Genomic DNA, 21,485 nt, shown 5'->3' with positions numbered 1-21,485 from the left:
GCTCTGGAGTTAGTCAATTTTGGGTGAATTTGGTAGAAATGTACATATTTTGGCTTCAAAGTAAAGTTAAATATTTTATATAGTACTATATTAAAGGGAATCTGTCACCGGGTTTATGCTGCCCAAACCATGGGGCAGATATGCAGAGCGCCCCCTACATGTGAGTGCTGCTGCGGCATTGCAGAATAAACACACTTTCAAGTGTATTTTTTTTTCTCTCCTAATGGAGCGAGGTGTCATTGTGAGATCCATGGCAATAAATCACACACGGAGCTGGCATGACAGGCTTTCCATAGGATAACTATGGAAAGCGCAGCCTACTGCACGCAAGCGGAAAATCATAGCGATTTTCCGCTCGCGCGATTAAAATTGCGGCGTGCTGCGATTCTACGCAGTGAGCCTATCATTTATATAGGCTCATCGCAGAGATTTTAGTGCTTCCCCCCTCCTCCCCCGCAGCGGAATATCATGGCCGTGGACAGGCGGCCTAATAAGGAAGATGGAACAATTCCTCTGCAGCGCCACCTATTGGAAGACAGCATTTCTAAACTCCAAGGTCAGACTTTTATACAAGTCTTAACAATGACTAGTAATTATTAGGAAATTATAGTACCAGTGTTTCTGGTAGCACAATGCGCCACACAGCTCTGCTACATGCACGTCACACACAAACAGCACTGCTACATGCAGGTCACACTCACAGCTCTGCTACATGCACATCACACACACACAGCACTGCTACATACATTATTCATTCTATACAACAGGGATCACAACCAGCACAGCACTGGAGATGAAGGATCTGCGATCTGCCCCTGATCACATGGCGGTGATGTCATCAAAGGTCCTTCATCGCCAGTGAGGGAGTTACATGCTCTGTCTCTTATCACATAACGGTGATGTCATCACAGGTCCTGTATCCTTGTGCAGATTACAGGCGGACTACAAACCCCTGCGGCCTCAGTTGCTATGGAATACTAACGAACATCAGCCGTGTGCATACAGCACCTGTGATGATGTCACCGTCTTGTGGTCAGGGGCGGAGCATGTAACTCCCTCACTGGGGATGAAGGACCTTTGATGACATCACAGTCGTGATCAGGGTTGGAGCATGTAACTCACTGGCGACGAAGAACCTTTTGATGATGTCACCGTCGTGTGATCAGGGGTGGAGCATGTAAATCACTCATAAACCCACTCACTCACGGACAGGTCGTCATTAGTAGTTTGACTTGGAATTGTTTTTTCTTGCTTTTTCAAGTCAGACTCTTTATAGAAGTCTTGATAACAATTTTACAAAAATAAGAATAAAACTAAGGCCGCACGCACACGGGCATATGCCAATTGCAGAATCCGCGGTCGGTGTACGCACGGAGGATCCAAGGCAAAAGGAAAGCATTGAAAAGCATGTACTTCTGCTTTTTCTTTCACACTAGCTTATATGAATTGCGTATTCCGCGAGCAGAAGAAATATCGCAGCATGCTCTATTTTGCCATGAACTCCGCATGGACGGCCTCCATTGAAGTCAATGGAGGCCGTCTGACCCGCAGCCTGTACACAATTAATATTGACGGTGAGCCGCCGCGGTCATACGCAATACGGAAATAGCAGGTATGCAGCGTCCTATCAGCTCTTCATCTGAGCGCTATACTTTGGTGTATATTGTTTTTCCGACTGCACTTTCTTCAACAGCGGGTCAATGAAAAAAGCATATATGGTGCGACTCCGTGGATGACGGCCGTCACTGTATGACATCTGCCACAAGACGCCAATAGATGTAAATGCCCAAAGGTCAGCTCGGTACAATGTATACCGAGTCTTACTAAACTCCACAGCGCAGGTTTTCCTCCCAATATACTGTTGTAGCTTCACTCCTGTTTCAAGCGAGAGCATTGCAATAATATATGCAGGGAATCGTAATACTCTATAACCTCCAGCACTGGAGGAGAGGATAATAAACACAGAATTATAAGATCCATATGTAAAAACATGGCTAAAGCTGCCCAAAGCAGTACTGGAGCAAAGATCCAGATGGGCACATAACATGCCCCGCGTCCAAAGAAGTCACGCCACCAACGCAGGGTAACCTATGGAACAGTGTGACGGCCATGCAGAGGCTTCACACCTCGTATATCACACAGCATGCTGGTCCCAGTAGAGCTTCATTAATCCTAATGCACAATAGACATGTTCAGAAAAATGCTCCATTATATCCAATATGCAAATAATGTGCTGCGAGGTAACTACATAATAGGGAAGTGAGGATATAAAATGCATTTGTCCTATCAAGCCCTGTCAATTAGTGGGCCCTGAGGTCCAATACGGGGACACCGCCCTTTTCAGAGCGACTGTTTGTGTACTAGGGCTTCCATACTAAGGCCAGACCTTGGATATGTTCACTCTTTTCAGGGCGGTGTTCCTAATATTGGACCTCCGGGCTGGCTAGTTAATAAGGTAAGTGCATTTTATACCATAGCTTCTCTATTATGAATGTTGGATATAATGGAGTGTTTTTCTGAAGAAGTCTATTGTGCGTTAGGATTAATGGAGCACTACTACAACCAGCAGTCTGTGTGATATACAAGGTACAAATCCTTCTTGTGACAATAAGGCTGTTCTAGTTATTATCATGCATTGGCGTCTCTGACGGATCATTGTGTTGTATGTCTATTTGCACACGTGACTACTGGGCCTTCGTTTCAGTACTGCTTTGGGCCTTCGTTTCAGTACTGCTTTGGGCCTTCGTTTCAGTACTGCTTTGGGCCTTCGTTTCAGTACTGCTTTGGGCAGCTTGATCTTTATTATTATTATTATTATTATTATTATATATTGATCTTTTATTAATGTATATCTGTTAAAGATTATTTTACTATATCTCTACCCTATTACTGTTTGCATAATCCTTGGTTATAGTGGAGTTTAACATGGCGTCTATACTTGCTCTATAATTGGTTTCTCAACAGACTTGTAGTGGGATGACAATGGTGTGCCATAGGCTCCTCTAGGTGCCTATAATTTTCTACAACTCCTGCTCAATCTCATGCCGTACTATGGAGGCAGCATACTGCGTGCATGGAGTGCCTATGTGTCTATAATACAGGCTTGTAGACATTCTGTATGGAGGCAGCAGACTGCACATATGGAGTGCCTATGGGTCTAAAATGCAGACTTGTAGACATTCCTTATGGAGGCACCAGACCGCACATATGGAGTGCCTATGGGTCTATAATACAGACTTGTAGACATTCCTTATGGAGGCACCAGACCGCACATATGGAGTGCCTATGGGTCTATAATGCAGACTTGTAGACATTCCTTATGGAGGCACCAGACTGCGTGCATGGAGTGCCTATGGGTCTATAATACAGACTTGTAGACATTCCTTATGGAGGCACGATACTGCGTGCATGGAGTGCCTATGGGTCTATAATACAGACTTGTAGACATTCCTTATGGAGGCACGATACTGCGTGCATGGAGTGCCTATGGGTCTATAATACAGACTTGTAGACATTCCTTATGGAGGCACCATACTGCGTGCATGGAGTGCCTATGGGTCCATAATACAGACTTGTAGACATTTCTTATGGAGGCACCATACTGCGTGCATGGAGTGCCTATGGGTCCATAATACAGACTTGTAGACCCTCCTTATGGAGGCACCAGACTGCACATATGGAGTGCCTATGGGTTTATAATACAGGCTTGTAGACCCTCCTTATGGAGGCAGCAGACTGCACCTATGGAGTGCACAGTATGGTGCCTTCATAAGGATTTTTTTCTTCTTCAATGTTTCCCTATGGAGCCTCCTTTTTATCGCATTGCAACGCGCAAACTTGCTATTTTTGTGCGTTGTGATTTTTAACATTAGAAATTCCTATTGACTTTTGTGATAAAAAAAACCCGCGGGCGGCAGCGATGTGAGATTATTCTAAAAAAAAAGCATCACTAACGCTCAAAAATCACCGGGTCAAAGACCTTTTTTAGCTGCAATTTTTCTAGCGGCAAAAGCTAGTATGAAACTCGCCTTAGGCCGCACTCGCATGTGTTCACAAATCCGCAGTGTTTTACTGTAATTTCGTGCAGTATTTTCTAACTCCTTCTGCAGCGTTTTTTTAACACACCCCATCATTATAATAGGTCATAAGGTGCGTTAAAAAGCGCCAAAACACCTGAAAATCGCGTCGTTGACAGTGTGGTGTCTGAAACGCTGTGGTAAAAAGCGCGCAGTGTGAGAGCGGCCTTAGGGCTCCATCACATGAGCGCACACACATTTGTTGTGGAACGAATGACGCTTTTTTGCATGCGTATCGGTGTGTTTCCCTGTACTCCTTCCGCCCGCAGGACATGATCGCTTGGGTGCGGCAAACAAGGTGCGCTGCTTGAAATGACTAATTAGTCTTTACAGCGGATATACGCACCGTATTCTGCATCTCCTCCCACCTCATTTGCGCGCTCCCCCGTTGACTTTTATGGGGCTGTTTTAATGCGCAGAAAAGTAGAGCACGCCACGGTATATGTTTGTTTATTTGTGCAACCGAAATGCGTGAGAAAGTACATTATTATGAACGAACCCAATGATATGAATGGTTCTATTCTCTGTGTATTGCCTGCACAAATCCGCCCGTGTGAAGGAGCCCTTAAGTTGTCCCGTCTTGTTGCTTTGTAATATTGGGTAGAGCTTCGCCCCTTCCTTGCACATGCTGTCAGTGAGTGCTCAGCTCTTCTGGCACTGAAGCTGTTAAAGTGGTAACACCCCACCTCCTCTCCTCCAGTCTCTCTTCCTGCCCTCCTCCTTCCCTCCTCCTCCTCAATCATCTCCCTTCCTTCTTCCCTCCGCCTCTTCCCTCTTCTTCTGCACTGGTCTCTTCTGCTCTCTGTCTGTCTCTCTTCTCCCTTCTTTTCCTTGTCCTCCGGGCCATGGATGGGTAAGTAACCTAGATGGTGGTTATGCCTCCTATGCCAAGTGTGCAGCTAGTCTTGGTGGATGTAGCAGAGCCGGACCTGATAAGATCTAGGGCTTCACCCTGCTTTGAACATCTCTCTAGGGCTTGGTGGGTGTGTATGTGTTTGTAAACCTCAGTTCAGAGGGGAGCCGGATTCCCACTAAACATCTCCGCCTTTCCGCTTTGCTATTTAATACGCCGAAGTAGTTACACTTATTAATTGTATCAGTTTCTTTTTATTAACCTTGCGTACGGCTGAAGATACATTGTAAGACGCGAGAGGAGAAACTTAATAGCGGAGTCTGTAGACTGCTTGTCATCATGGTGCTTTTTAGTCCTGTTCTTCTACTTCTACGAATGTTTTAGAAGGTCGCTTCTCTGGGGCTCCGGGCTCTCTGCAGGCATTATATAATATATTGTGTGCACGGCAGCACATACGCTATTACGTAATAGGTGCCTCGTTATTTGCTCTGTGGCGACGCTTGCCTGCCATTATGCCCTGAACTTGGTTATTTCATGTGAAGCAGAGGTGGGTGAGGTATGCAGGCGGCACCTCCCTGTATGTACGGTCACACCTGTTCTTGGAGGCAAGTAGGACTCATTTTCTGGAGTGAGTGGATTTTAATGGCGATAGTCAATGTTTCGAGAGATTTATGGTTCGTTACAAGTTATATATAAGAAGACATGCAGAATAAAAGAAGTAGGCATATATTGATACATTGTTACAGAGGGTGAGAGAGAACAATTGGAAGGCAAGGCATTTACCAATCGGGGATATCATTAAAATGACTTTAAGGGAATCTGTCACCAACTTTTAGTCCTGTAAGCAAAGCTTGTTGGCTTAAAGGTGACCCGCTGAGTCCGGGGATGTGTTGTACGGTACTTGCCTCACCGTTGTCCCCCCGATGTCGGCGCTGGAAGCTCGATGGATTGACCGGTGCTGCCAAGTAGTCTGTCCATTCTGATGTTACAATGGGCGGACTACTTACAATGCATTGAGTGGCGGCTTCCAGCGCAGACACCGGGGGAATGATCTTTAGATCCCCGCACTCGGTGGGTCACCTACTTTTGGAGCATAAGGTTAGCTAAAAGGGCTAAAAGTAGGTGAGGCTCTCTTTAAGGACTCTTTAACACGGGTTACAAAGTCGTAGCTACAAAACGCATGTATGTGAGGCTCATGGTTGCCAATGGGTTCTTTCAGGCTATAAAACATCTCCTGTGAAAGAACCCATTGGAAACCATGAGCCTCACATACATGCGTTTTGTAGCCATGACTTTGTAGCGAGATTTTGTAGCCCGTGTGAAGGAGGCCTAAAGGTAAGTGAGTAACGTAATCTTATGACGATGGCGCCTATCGTGGGATAGGCTATATTAGGCAGCTAATCAACGGTCAGTTCTTAAAGTTGATATGTTGGATGCAAGAAAAATGGGCAAGTAAGTGGAAGGACCTGAGCAACTTTGACAAAGGCGAAATTGTGATGACTGAGTCACAGGATCTCTAGAGAGACATGTCTTTTTGGTGTTCTTGTGGTTGGTGCCCACCATGCGTGGTGCAGTGAAGGACACGTAATGAACTGACAGGTCATGTGTGCTCAATGCTCATTGATGCATGAGGGCAGTGAAGGGTGATCTCTCTGGGTTGATCTACTGTAGAACAGATTGCTGATAAAGTCTCTGCTGACGATGATTTCTGAAGTACTTTACGCCAGAATTGGGGTGTAGAAAAGTCAACAAATTTTGCTCAAATTCTGCTTGCGCAAAAAAACATGCAACTTTTCTTCATTTTGCGCCGGCCCTGAAACGTTCATGAAAAGTGGGCGGGATTGTTGGGAGGGGGTGTGTTTGTCCCAGATAAATTTATGTTTAATTTACGCCTGAAATTGGCTTCAACAATACCAGAAATGGATGCTGGCTCCTGAGCCCGTGCAGAGGAGCGGAGATGCGGTAACTAATATATGAAGATGTATGTAGCTCTTCATACATTACACATCGTGCGTCCCTAAAAATGCAGATCTCAGTAAATTTCCCCCATAGTTCACTATATTTGGTTCTGTATGGGGCCTCGGAGCTAACAACTGCTCAGAGCCCCGATACTGTCCCCGTCCACCACCAACAGTGCCCAGAATGGACTTGTGAGCATCAGAACGGGTTGATGGAGTGATGGAAGTAAGTGGGCTGGTCTGATGGCTCAGGTTTTCTATTACATCATGTGGACGGCCGAGTGCTTGTGCATTGCTTACATTATTAAGGCAGTGTAAGACCTCCTGCACACGACGGGGTCGGATCCGGCATGCGGGATCCCACAGCAGGATTTGACTCTGTGCCCGGCCGGTGACCCGGCTCGCCTGTCCGGATTCTTCTTTTTCTGTAGAATGGAAGCGCTGGCCATCGCAGTGGTGCGCATGCGCAGTACATATAAATACGCACTGTCGCTAGGCGATGACACGGATCTCGCGACCCTTCTGCAGTACTCACTGCAGAAGGGCCGCGGGACGGACTGCTTCCATTGACTTTAATGGAAGCCGTCGTTTTGGAAAACCACACAGAATGGAGAATGCAGTAATTTTTCTGCCACGAGCGGAAATTTCCGTTCGTGAGCAGGAATCAGCTGGTCTCCATAGGAGACTATGGGCGGTATTTGCTGCCAGCCCCGGATTCTGCAAATCACATCTGCCCGTGTGCAGAAGTCCCGATGCTCTGGACAATGTCTTGCTGGAAATCCTTGGGTCGTGGATGTTACTTGGACATGTTCCACCTACCCAAACATTGTTGTTGACCAAGTTCACCTCTTCATGACAGTGCTATTCCCTAATGGCAGTGGTCTTTTTCTGCAGGATGATGTGCCCTATCACATTGCAAAATGGTTTAAGGAATGTTGCAAAGAGTTCAAGGTTTCGATTTGGCCTCCAAATTCCCCAGATCTCAAATCATTCGAGCATTCGTGGAGTGTGCTGGTAAAAGGACTCCCGTTTCTGGAGGCCGCCCCTCACAACTCACAGGACTTTAAGAATCTGCTAGTAATGTCTAAGTGCCTATGGTTAGTTCGTTTTAACCATATGGCAAACAGTGCACTTACAGTGGACCTCCACCAGGGGCTTCATGTTGAGCCCTGTCTGCTGTGAATGCAAATACAGTTGGAATCTCCAAACAGGCTTGGACACCAATTATTGAAGCATGATTCTGATCATAATCGTAAAGTTGATACTAGCCCCTGCAGGTAGGGCTAATATTTGGGCCGAGGCGACTGGACAGTAGGCAGCAGAAGGATGGGGCAAGTGTGGTGTCCATACCTGGGAGCAGCATAACTGTTATGCGGACTCTACAGCAGAAGAGTCCCCGCCAAGCACTATCCTGGGTCCTGCTGCAATACCTTCCTCTACAACTACTCTCAAGTATAGTAAAGGGGAGCAGGTTACAATGCTTACCCTAAAGGCCCCCTGGTATCTCTCTTCTTCCAAGTCTGCACCCCCACATGTAAGCCAGTCAGTCAGGGAGCCAGAACCTTAATTTAACTTGGATAAATACCACTCAACACTTCTCCTGCATATGTCCTTAAGACCCGAGGTCCCCCTTTCTCTCACACTTGGTGCCACCAGCCAAGTTAATCCCTTTAACACTCCATGACTTAGTTGTATCATGGAGGTTGAGGGTTTTGTAGCCAAGATCGGGGGTCGACCCCGCACCATACAATGTGGGTTTCGGCTGTCTTTGACATCTGACACCCACCCTCAACAGCCATGATCGGTTCTCAATTTTGACAGCAGCATTTAAATCCCCCATTGGAGTTTGGGGCTCCTAGAGCTGCCACTGCAGAATGCTTATGAAGTCACAGCTGTAGCATGGCTTGATAGACTGCTTGTGAGATGGCAGTATAATGTAATACCATAGTATTACATTATACTGCAGGAGCGATCAAACCATCGCAAGTGAAAGTACCCTAATGGGGCAAAAAAGTATTAAAATTAGTTAAGCTTAATTTATGAAAAGGAAAAAAAGGTAATAAGTTTAAAAAAGACAAAAAAAACTTTTTGCATAGTTAAAATGTAAAAATATCAAAATAAAGCAAAAATCATATTTGGTATCGCTGCACCCATAAAAGTCCGATTTATCAAAGTAACACGTTATTTATCCCGCACGGCGAATCTTGTGAAAAAAAAAATGCACGTCAGAATTTTTTTTAGCAAAACCCACCCCGTCTCCAAGAGAAAAAATGTAAAAAGTGATCTAAAAGTCGTACGTATTCTAACGTGGTACTAGTAGAAATGACAGGATGTCCCCCCAAAGATTAACCCCCACACAACTACCGATACGTCGACGGAAAAATAAAAAATTAGTGCTGCGAGAAGGTGGCGGCACAAAATGTTGTTCTTTTCCAAAGAGCTCTTATTTTTAAAAGTAGTACAGCAAAAAAAACTATACAAATTTTGTAACGTTGTACCGACGCAAAGCCGAAGAATTAGTTTCGAGAGGGTGAGAATCGTGTCCTGCTGTTTTTCTTTTTTCCATTTCACTTAGAATTTTTTAAAAGGTTTTCAGTACAACATATAGTACCATTGAAAAATACAACTCGTACGGCAAAAAACAACCCGCAGACATCTACATGGATGGATAAATAGAAACACTATAACGTTTTGAAAGGGAGTTTGAAAAAAATGAAAAAAGGGGGTATTCCGATTGTGAAATTAATTTTTTAAAATTCCAAATATGAAAAATGTTTTCGCAGTGTTCACGGACAGCTGGTTATGGGTATAAATCGAGTAGCCGTTCCCTTCTGATCCGGTCCCCCATTTCCGAGGTTTCTCCGCATTATTTCATTTGACCTACAGTTCTCACCATTCCTCACGAAGCACTGCTATTGGTTAGCATTCCTATCCCTAGAGCTGCAGAAAAACAATCCGTCTCTGGTTGTTCTCACTGAGCGAGCCCGACCGGTAGCGCTGGAATGTCTACCGACTACATCCAGGGCGACCTGGGAAAAGCACTTCTGAGGTGATGGGAGAAGGTAATGGCTTGTAGAGCTGCACAAAGTCCAGAGCAGAACTAGTGAATGGGATTATAGGGACGACAATATCCTATTCTGGTCCGACTTCTTGAATGACATTTGGCCATCCAAGTAAGTGGGTGTGCAAAAAAAGACAGAAAGACAGTGCACATGGGAAACATCCATATGAGCTGCATTTTTTTCATTGATCAGTGGTAAAAAAACTTTTTTGGGAGGGGGGTTTGGTCTCTCTTTATTATTTTTTTTGTGCGTGATTGCAAAAAATTAAAAAACAGACATAAAAAATGAAGCATGCACGTGCAGCACTGGCATACGCATGGATTCAAATCTGTTTATCATGGACCAAAATTGGCCATTCTTGCCCAAATAAGCCCTTAAAATGTCAGGTAATTTAAATTTGCTGTTAGAACATAACAAGGGGCTTTAAAGGGGCTTTCCAGGCAGCATTCGCTGTCAGTGCTGGGATATATCAAGTTTGGAGCAGAAGCCGGTGCTCCACCCCTGTGTAGTGGCCAGACCTCGGAATAGCAGGTTGGGTCTCATTGAAATAAATAGGAGCTGCAATTACAAGGGCCAACCACTACACAGGGGGCGGAGCAGTGGCTTCCGCTCCGACCCTGGCGTATCCCGGCATGGATGGCGAGTGCTGCCTGGAAAAGCCCTTTTAAGTACTTTGCTGTCAAAAATGAAAGCTGGAATGATGGATTGGGCTACAAAACTGTGTAGTACCACCGGACATAAATAATAAATACCTTCTTAATTACCTATAAAAAAGCTGCACTATTCCACTGTTGCTGCTCCCGCTGTACAAAACATCCCCCTACATGTGTTGTCATACATATATGCGGTACTTACTGTGGATAGGTAAGTGTCCCTGAGCATGAAGCTACAAACTGCCCTAGGAAATAGGAATCCCGAGTCAATGACCTTTAGAGAATCCAGGATCTAGAATCAGATGGTACGACCAGAGTGGTAATCCACAGAGGATCTCTGCCGTAACCCACAATAATGGGGATCGGCTTCGGTTTTTAGCCGCCTAGTGTCAGTAAATCGATCACTAATGATCAGGTCTTCGTCGGCCGCTGCAGGTTTGGCGTTTTTTTTTACCAACAAACCTTTCCTATCTGCTGGTTTGGTCTGTGATGAGCCGTGGCTGGCCGTAGCCGGGGAGTCGGTGCACCCAAAAATTATAGGATTGTTCCCACTGAAGTCTCTTTGAACTTGTAGACTCGTTACCGATCCATTAAACTGTAATCTGCTCCGTTTGTCCCAACTAGATTAGTTTTGTATTGGAGAGGCGTTACTCAAGAACTGGTTGAAGAGCTCTTCTGGGTCTCTGATATTGTTGACTTCTCCTCAGGTCGGTGGGGGGGATGACTACCGACCCCGCGGATCAGCTGTATTCAGGCACTTGGCCTCCCCGCTGTGGATTGTGCTCAAAAACACTAGTATGAGGCCCGATTTGAAATGCCCTGCGTACCTCCTATAACTGTGCTGCGGAGGCTCGCAGATGGTCGTGTGTGGTGCAGTTTTGTTTTTTTTCCATTTGTATTTCCCGTGCTGACGCCTAGCGATGATGCGAATACACAAAGTCCATACGCACTTCTAATTTCGGATGGGCTGCGGGTCGACTAGCCTCCATTGACATCAATAGAGGCCGTCTGCGGGGATTCTACGACAACATAGAGTGTGCTGTAATTTTTCTTCTGCTCGCGGAATAGGCAAGTCATATTCGTGAGTGTGAACAGAAATGCATGCCTTTCAATGCCTGTGGTTTACTGTAGATCGTCCACCTGACGGCATTCGCCGATTCTGTAATACATACCCACTTGTGTGAGCCCGGCCTGAGTGTTGCCTCCCCTGTTGTTCCCTTGTTTTCAGTGCTGGAAGCCACCGCTTAGTGCATCGATTCGCTCAGCCAATTTTATAATGGATGGAATACTTAGCAGCGCTACTCGATGCACTGAGTAGCGGCTTTCAGCGCTGATATTGGGGGAACAGCGGGGAAGGTGAGTATAAAGGCCCTTTTACACGCAACGATTATCGCTCAAACTTCATACAAACGGCCAATAATTGTTACTTGTAAACGCGGGCATCGCGCACCTTTCGTTTGAAGATGGATTTTGGCTCACTTTAATCCATTGTTTGGCCGCTGAAAGACTGAGCATTCTATTTGAAGACAATGGAATGTGTCGGCAGCTGCGAAGAGGAGAATGCAATCTGCTGGCAGCTGTTTACGCTGGGCTCCGTAAACAACTAACAAAGTCCCTTTTACATGCAAATGAAGATGATAAAGTGTTAATGGCCATTAACACTTTATGCAAATAGCTAAATCTTTCCATCTTTCATTTGTTTGAAAGATTATTTTTGCATGTAAAAGGGCCTTAAGACTTATATTCCTGCACTTATCGGGTCACCTGCTTTCAGCTTTGTAACCTTAAGGCCCTTTTTTCCCTGAACAGTTATCACTCAAAATCCATAAAAGCATAAATTTGCATGATATTCTTTAAATGTAAATGCGAAGCCAATGTCGTTTATGGCCGAATTTCAGCCAGCATAAAAATCTTTGTTTTTCGTGTGGTTGAAATGACATCCTTTCAGTCGTTTTAAAAGCCTAAATGACTTGAGGGCAGGGTGATAGTTTGCCCAGCTACACACAATGACTCATGCCTGAGTAGATGATGGCTTTTCTTCACACTAATTAAAACCCTGCTGGCCAGATATTCCTTGCATAAACATACGCCCACCTGAGCAAACAACATATACAGATTTACAATCGCTAATGAGGGAAATGGTGAGGATTTCAAATGATTATCTTTAAGTTTAAATGCTCAGCCTTTGTATGCACAAAAGTCGTTAATTCAATCAGTCGTTTCTTCATTCAAACGACATACGTTGTGTGTAAATGGGGCTTTAGCTCATAGGACTACATGTAGGTCTCTTTTAAGAGCAAACCTATTACTGCGATCAGCACGTCTACATCGTAAATCTGTGTCAGACAGCACATCGTTGCCTGCTTGTACGGCCCACCCAGTTCACGCTGTTAAAGGCATACCGGTGGGAGAATGTACTCGGGCGGATCGCAGCTCTACAGGCCACCCTGTTCTTCATCAGGCATTGGGTCACATTGGTGCATGCGGTTATTCATATTGGATGCTGGAAAGAGCAAATATTGCATCTAGGAAATCCCGCACTTCTCTATGACATATAGATAAAAAGAATGGAAGATGAGATCGGGGCAAACGACCCACTTTAGTTCTAGAATATAGTAGACAGTTGGACTAAATCGGGGAAATAATTTAAAAATGCCTTCCATTGTTATATGATGATGATGAAATTGCATAACCTCTTGGGGCTCTTTTACACGGGACGACCTGCTGGGTGCAGATTCCCGACAGGTCGTCCCAGCGCTTATCGTTCCTATATCTTTATATAGGACCAACCATCGCTATGGAGGTGGGGCAGATGGGGGTCTTTCCGTCCCACCGGCCTTCATTCACAGTAAGCAGGCAGTCGTTCATAGATTCACACGGGCCGATCTGTCATTCAGTTTTCTGCGGGCATAAAGCGAACGACCAATGAGAAGCGAGCGAATTCTCTTCGGACGTTCATTTGGGGCGTGCATTTACACAAAGTGGGAATCTGAACGATTTTTTTTTGGCCCTTCCAATCAGGATGCAATGCAGTTGTGGGTGGTGAATGATCACCCACCGTGTTTCCCAGAAAATAAGATACTGTCTTATAATAATTTTTACCCCAAGTTGCACCAATATTTTTGGCGTCCCTGGTGCTGCAGCAGGCTGCTGTGTCCTCCGCTCTGACAGCATTCTCTTCCTGGTAACAGGACTTTGAATACCCCACCTCCAGCAAGCGAGTGCTGTGATTGGATCGAGAGCGCCACTGGCTCAGCCAATCAGAGCCGGCACTGAATGGCTGTGATTGGTTTATCAAGCGTCGACTCCGATTGGCTGAGCCATGGTGCTTGTGATCCAATCACAGCACTTGCTTGCTAGAGACGGGGTATTGCTGTATATATATTTTTTATCTAGTATAGCTAGGGCTTATTTTCAGGGGGGTTATATTTCAAGCCTCCTCCCCTTCCTTGAAAATCAGGATAGGGCTTATTGTTGGGAAAACATGACAGTAAGTTGCAAGTACTAATTAATCCAAGTTTAATACTTCATTATATCGTCCAGGACGCTAGAAGTCTTGGACTCGCCGGTTTGCTCTTCCATATTTTTTTCTTGGACACTTCAGGCAAAGAACTTTTTTTTTTTTTTATAAAGCGTATATAACTTCTGAAACTGAATCTGTGGCGCTATATGCAATATGAGTTACATTGTTTGCAGTACAAGGCAACTTAAACTCCGGGTTGTGGAGCGATAGTAGTGATAATAGCGCTCCGGTTCGTGCCGTATTTGGCGCCGCTCAGCATTTCATTAAATATCGTGATCGTTTGCTTAAACCTTTCAGTTATTATGGGGTCTAAACCCACACGGGGGGAGATGGGAGACTACTACTTGTAGCCCGTGGGGGATATTAGGTCCCAGTGTGCAGACGACTCCTCCGTAGGATCTGAATATTACATGAGCCTCGGGTTACTGACATCTTGTGCGCTGGTATATAATATGATAGGTTTGTTGCACCGTCTTTGTTCTTTTGCGTAGCCGCGCTGTTTGCACAGTATTATCCTGTATTCCTGGTCTTCTGTGTCTCACATGTTTGTCATGTGATTGCGCCATTTTCATTGGATAATGACACTAAAATATGTTGTACAACAATGAAGAAACCGGCTGTGAGTTGGGGCTCCTTCACACGAACGCGTTGTTACAGTGGATTTTGCGCTGTACCGATCTGCCATAGGCTCCCATGTTGCCGATCAAACGTATAGCGTGAAATACACGAACAATATAGATCGCACCATGCTGGTGTGTGTTACGCACGCATACACGCCAAGACACTGTAGGCCACCAACCGCCATGTGCTAAGTAGGAAATGTCTTGCGAACGTGCCGCGGTGAATTACGCTCATGTGAAGCCGCTCTTAGTCTGAAACGCGTAAGCAGTTATTTTGCAGGCTCTCTTTTGTTTTATAGTGAAAAATATGCTGGATATTTGAGTAAAGGGGGGCTTTTCATGGGACGCCCCTGCGAGCACCGTGACCTCATGTACTTTGGAATACTTGGCTGACCTCACAATTCATAAAGTGAAAACATTTTTGAACCACCTTAAAGGGAACCTGTCGCCTCCGAACACCATAAACTAAGTTCTGGGAACCAGGGGATGTATTAGTTCATACTCGCCCGCTATCACGTTCCTGCACTGCCCTCTAGTGGAGTCCGCACACGGCAAGAAAATCTGACTCTGCGGATTGCTGTGCACACGTTCTCCCATAGACTTCTAGGGGAGAGCGCACACAGCGCACGTTTTTTTTTTTGTGTGCACAGGACACAACCACACCCCGATTTAAATGGCTGTTTAGCCTAATGAGTTCCAGATGTGTGGTTTTGCAGAATTGCGCAGTGTATTGTGCTTCTCCTTGCGTATTGCGTGCGCATTTACGCACTGCCGCATAGACTTTTATGGCGACCTCTGGTGCGCACAAAAATAGAGCTTTCTGTGATTTTGTGTACGGGCCCCATAAAAAGTGAGTTCTATTCTCTGCGTATTTGTGTGTGTAAATACGCCCGTGTGAAGCAGCCCTAAAATATACCTCCCTCCGCTCCCCATCACCTCCCTGAAAGGCGCTGTAACTTTATACTGCTCGGAGGTGACGGGGTCACTATAATGCATTCTAAATTAGGGATCTAGTTAATTATAGACATCTGCCTGGTTTCAAGTCACCACTAGAGGGAGCACTTTTATTTTTTTAAGCTTTTTGAAAATATGTACATTTTTTTAAAATTAGTTTATTGAATGCGTTGAAAACTTACAGGCACGTTTCTGAGGCAAAGATCTGTGTAGAAGGGTCCTCGTGTCACCTCATCTGGGGCCTTGAGCGCAGGTAAGAAAGGGAAAAAAACAGACCTGATTTAAACCACATGTGGTATCTGGCCCTGGCAGCAGCGGTGCCGCACGTACCCGCTTTCTTGAATCTTCACCTGTACTGCAGATGCTCCGCACAGCTCACCAGGAGCCTTTTATAGGCCAAGAGGAACCACTTAGGTCCTCCAGTGACAAGACCGTCTATCTAATCACCACAACGCTAATCATTTCTGCCTGAGATGGAACTGCATGCCGGGTTTTGCAGCAAACAACTTCTGCTGGGGGCACAATTGCTTTTTCTTTTTTTTTGACACCCTGTAGTTCAGGATAGGGGACCCTGGAGAGGAATCTAAGGAATTCAATGTAAATCCACCCTCCTGGAAGGTATAGCCAGATAAGACACTGTCTGTATAGAATTCGGGATGATTGACTCAGGAGACCAGGATGTGTTTGTGAAGCTACTGACAGATGGTGGAGCATAAGATAAGCTCAATACAAAGGCAATATTGTCAGTGTGGGTGTTGGGACTATGATGTAATTGCTTTACGACACAAGAGTACATTCAGCTATGTCCTACATGACCTGTATTAGGGGAATCACCCAGAAGCGTGCTGACCTGCCACGGATCCCATGGAGCCCAGGCTTCAGAATTCAGAGAGGATTGTTAAATCACTTACCGGAATCTGCAGCAATTAGGTGACATAAACATCTCAGTGAGAAGCAGCATAATCTGTACATTATGTAACCTAGTATGTTAGGCTGAATGAAGACAATGTCCATCTAGTTCAGCCTGTTTCAACCTCCTTGTTGATCCAGAGGAAGGCAAAAACCCCAAGAGGCAGAAGCCAATTAGCCCATTTGGGGGAAAATTCCCTCCTGACTCCATAATGGAAGTGAGAATAATCCCTGGATCAACCTTTGAGAGTTCCTAAAGGCACCCTACGAAACGGTCTATTTCACATGTTGGTGGCCCTACCACTACGGACTCGTTCACATCTGCGTTAGGGATTGCCAAATCCAATGGGGGGAAAAAGCTGAAATGTTTAATTCAATTTTTGAATTCTGTTCTCCTGCCCCAAAAGCGCGGCAGACTGAATTCAAACAGAAATCCAATGCAGATGTGAACGAGCCGTAACTCCACTCGTTTACCTGTGTTACATAAATTTTAATAATACATGTTTTCTTTATAAAATCAGAAAAGAAAGAAAGAAAAAAAATCTACGAATGTTAATCACCAATTCATGAATGGGTGAGTGAGTGCTGCCTCTGATTGGTCCCTGCACTGAGCCAATCAGAGGCAGCACTCACTCACCCATTCATGAATTCATGGATGGGTGAGTGAGAGCTGCCTCTGATTGGTGAGGGCTGTGACCAATCAGAGACAGCTCATTCAGCAGGCGGGGATTTTAAATCCCCGGCTGCTGAATACTACTCACAGCAGTTCAGGAGAACTGCCGTCCGGCCGCGGCTGAACTCCGTCTGCCGGGCCAAGGTGAGTATATATATATATATATATATATTTTTTTTTTATTTTTACACGTTTTAGGAGGATTTTCAGGTAAGGGCTTATATTTTTAAGCCCTTCCCGAAAATTCATCCCGCGCTCGCCGGCAGCCCATTGCTTTCAATAGAGCCGGCTGTATTGCCGGCTCCATTGACTTCAATGGGCAAACATCATTCTTCTCTGCCACAGCTGTGGCAGAGGAGAATGATTTGTCTTCTATATGTTCTCAATGGGGTCGGCGCTGCTGCCGCCGGCCACATTGAGCGCATATAGAGAAGAACAGGAATCGCAGATAGGTGCGATCTGCGATTTCTGTTCTATAATAAATCGGACGAGCGCATAAAAAGCGCTCATGTGTCCGATACCATTGCAAAGCAATGGTCCTATAAATCGCCATGCGCAAATCGCGTGAAAAAACGCCCGTCTGACCGAGGCCTTAATGTGATTGTGGAGGTAGCCGAGTGGCAAGCTTCCGGGTATTTCTGTCAGCCCCATTAAAATAAATGGAGCACCAACAGCACGTGATCGGCCAGCGCTAAATTCACTGCCACGTTACTGCAGCAGGAGAAGTATCCTCACAGTGACGAGTCCGGACCCCTGTTCTCAGGATTGTTGGGGGTCTAATCCACTTTGAAAAATGGCTCAAAAGTCCTTAAATACACTTCTAGATGCCATTTTATTGCTTTAGACAGTGTTGTACACCCGTTTTAGTGATATTGATAAAGTTCCGATTTTGGTTTAAAGTAATTTTAACCAAACCAAACTTGCCCAAATTTGGCAAAACAGCTGAACCAAACTTTTGAAAAGTTTGCTCATCAGTGCCTACTTCAATGCGGTTCCCTTTACAACATCACAGAGTTCATTTTTAACATTTAACCACTGGCATGAGCGGCTCAAAATGAATTCTCATGTAATTACATAATAAATCTATGTTCATTGAGCCTGTAAGCTCCTTCCAGTGGGGACCGCCCAACTTCACTCGGCTCAGTAATAAAAAAAAATGGAGCTTATATCCTTTATAAAGGGATATTATTGAATTAATCTGTACAGAAGTTTGACTCCGTTTAAGTATTGGGATATCGTAGGACATGTTAGGCAGCTGCATAAACTACAAAGTCCCGCTGAGCGTAGGTTCTAGAAACTGTTTATTATAGGAATTAATGTACATAATTCCATATCTATAATTATAGTTCTGTGAAACAAGAATACAAGAAACTTGGGGAGGATTTAAATATTGCTTGAGAACTGAGCTGGGAAAGTCTTGTGCTGTAATTATGTATTGGGTCACCTCTCTGACCACCCGCACGTAGTTCACAGACACTTTGCTCCATGTTGTGTGTTTTGGATCTGGTATTGCCGTTGGGTAGCAGTGGTGTAAAGGCCGGTTCACACGGGCGGATTGGCATATGCAATGAATACAACTCATTGATTTCAATGGTTCATTAACATGCACGTATTTTCCTGTGCATTTCGGTTGCGCAAACAAAACCGCAGTGCGCTCTATCTCGATGATTGAACGACCCCCTCCAATCTGTTTTCGAGTCTTCGTTCCATCCATCCATGGTTTTCTGAAAGGGCTTGTTTCACTTCGATAACCCATTCTTCAAACCAAGTTGGCTTCTCTAACCTCAGGGGTTGGCTGTTCTCACCAGGAGAATATACATAATACTGGAAATGTAGCACAACATTACAGCCTTCTGGCTCATAGAGGAGTCCCGTGCGAGTACATATATATTCTTTGTATACTATAAGGCCTTACTCTGATGGCCATGTCAGCCACATCCACAGAGGCAGCTGCCGGTATGCCGCGGATCGGACAGGTTCCATTGACTTCAATGGAAATTGTCTCTGCGGAATCCACTGAAAAATGGAGCATGCTGGGATTTCTTCCTGCGTGCGATCAGCCAGGGGAAAAAAAAAGTCACATCCTCATGCTTTAAATTGTTTTGCGGTTGCTAATGCAACCCTATGGGCAGCTTGATTTTGCGGATCTCCCGCGTGGGTTCCAGAAATCAAATCCGCCTGTGGACATTGGGCCTTGCTCCTGGCAGAGCCGTAAACGTAGACTTATTGCCTGTATGTGTAATATATATATATATAATATATATGATATTTTATGTATATGCTTGATAGAAATCTTATGGCTTTCAGTGATGATGATAGTAATTTAGTACACAGCAAAAGGTATTGTTGTGAAAAAGTACGTGTGTGTGTGTGTGTGTGTGTGTATATAATGTATGTATGTACTTTTTCACAACCCTACTATTTTCTGTGTACTAAATAACCATCATCATTGGAAGCCATAGGATTTCTATCAAGCTGTCCCAGAAACCTCTCAAAAAGGTTACATTTAAGTGTAATCTAAACAAACCTTCTGAAACAAGAAGCTACATTACAACTAATCCTCCTGCCGCATCTTCTTGTCCGTCGTTGCATAGTCTAGTGGTGGTGCAGCCAAGCGCTTACAGCTGCAGATACACAAGCGGTATACAGTATACGCTTGTTGACAGGAGATCTACTTTTCAGGTTTGTGTGCTTTCTAGAAATGTCCATCCATGACTTGTAGGAGAAGCCCGACAGCTATCGTGGTGAGTCGGCCGTACGTTTATGGCCCTTTTATACTGGTACTTGCATTAAACATTGGATGTTCAGAATGTAATGTAATTGTGGGTATAACTACTGGGTATACAAGATCTATCTCCAGATTAGCTGGAGCCGTATGAGGAGGACCCCAACACAATATAATCACAGCTCTGAAAACTTCACACAGCACCAAGTTAAACAAACCCTTTTGATCCCGTAACTTTTCTGAAGCTCGACCAAAGTCCCCAAATAGCACTAGACTTAAGTCTAAAATAAGTTTTTGTTTCATTCAAGGGGTATACCGGGCTTTTATTGTTGATGACCTCCTCAGGATACATCATAGATATTTGATTAGCAGGAGTCCACTGTTCGGGATCTCCATTGTCTGTGCAGGGGGGGGGGGGGGGGGGAGGAGAGAGAACCCTTCTCCCGTCTTTGCTCCAGGCTTTACAACATTTTCTTTAAGTCCTTTCTGACAAGTTTTGCCCTTGAGACCTTCTACCATTTTTGTAGCCCGTCTTTGGACTGGTTATATCTTATCAGTGCCTTTCTGTAGCTAGGTCTCCAGAACTGAACACAGTATTCCAGATGTCTCAGCAGAGCTCTATACACCAGGATCACAATCTCTCTCTTTCTACTGGTTATACCTCTAGCAATGCAACAAAGCGCCCTACTTGCTTTCTTTCCTGACTGACCGCACTGTGGACTCATTTTGAGACTTTTTAAGTTTAGAACCCCTAAATCCTTTCCTTCAGGAGGAAAACACAGAACAGCCAATGCGGTACTCAGTCCAAGGATTTCTTCTCCCCAAACGCTTTATTTTAGATTCAGAAATATTGACTTGCAGTTTCTATTATATTTTATCAATTTATCCAATAAGGCTAAATTGTTCTTCATGTTCAAAACCCCACCAACCCTTACACACAGCAGGAAGACAAACCTTACTTATCCAAACCTTTCCTATGTCACTTACCAATATATTAGAGGATCGGCTCAGAGCCAGGAGTGTAATGGGAGACACTACTCATTTAATTGGGAGTGAAACTTCCGGCCCTGACCACCATGACTATGTTTGCCCCTACTACACTGACAGCGGGCTAGAGGATCAGCTGATCGGTGGGGATCTGGATCGGTGGCTCCCCACCAATGAAGTATAGATGACCCATCCTGAGGATTCTATCCAACATAGTGCCAGGGCCTGGTCACATTTTTAATAATGGTTGCAAGGTTGTCCGCAGCCTTGTTTCCATGGGGAATCATGTAGTCTAAAAACTTCAAATATGATTCATTTTGAGAGCCAGCATCATAATTGAGTTTCTTGTTCTATTTTTTTCGGTGTTCTGATGTACATGCAGTGATTATCCTAAAAAGAAATTTTAAAACATTTTAGATTTTGTCATTATGAATTTAATGATGCAAGTCCTCCCACGCTGCCCCACTGAGATGAGGCTATAAACTATATAAC

General features: G+C 44.8%; 1 protein-coding gene across 3 annotated transcripts in view; it reads left to right on the top strand.

The window, feature by feature from the left end:
• Positions 1–21,485, top strand: part of PTBP3 (polypyrimidine tract binding protein 3) — a 140,087-nt gene that overhangs the window by 23,167 nt on the left and 95,435 nt on the right. Inside the window, exon 1 of one of the 3 annotated variants that reach the window (XM_066604432.1) lies at positions 4,828–4,929. The exons of the other annotated variants lie outside the window; for them this stretch is intronic. The gene's annotated coding sequence lies outside the window, so the exon portion shown is untranslated. Of the gene's footprint in view, positions 1–4,827; positions 4,930–21,485 lie in introns of those variants that run through there. 3 annotated transcript variants of the gene reach the window in all.

This window comes from Eleutherodactylus coqui, chromosome 5 (assembly GCF_035609145.1).
Source record: "Eleutherodactylus coqui strain aEleCoq1 chromosome 5, aEleCoq1.hap1, whole genome shotgun sequence".
Lineage (NCBI taxonomy): Eukaryota > Metazoa > Chordata > Amphibia > Anura > Eleutherodactylidae > Eleutherodactylus > Eleutherodactylus coqui.
Note: the sequence above shows the minus strand (reverse complement) of the source record. Positions and strands in the feature narration are given on the sequence as shown.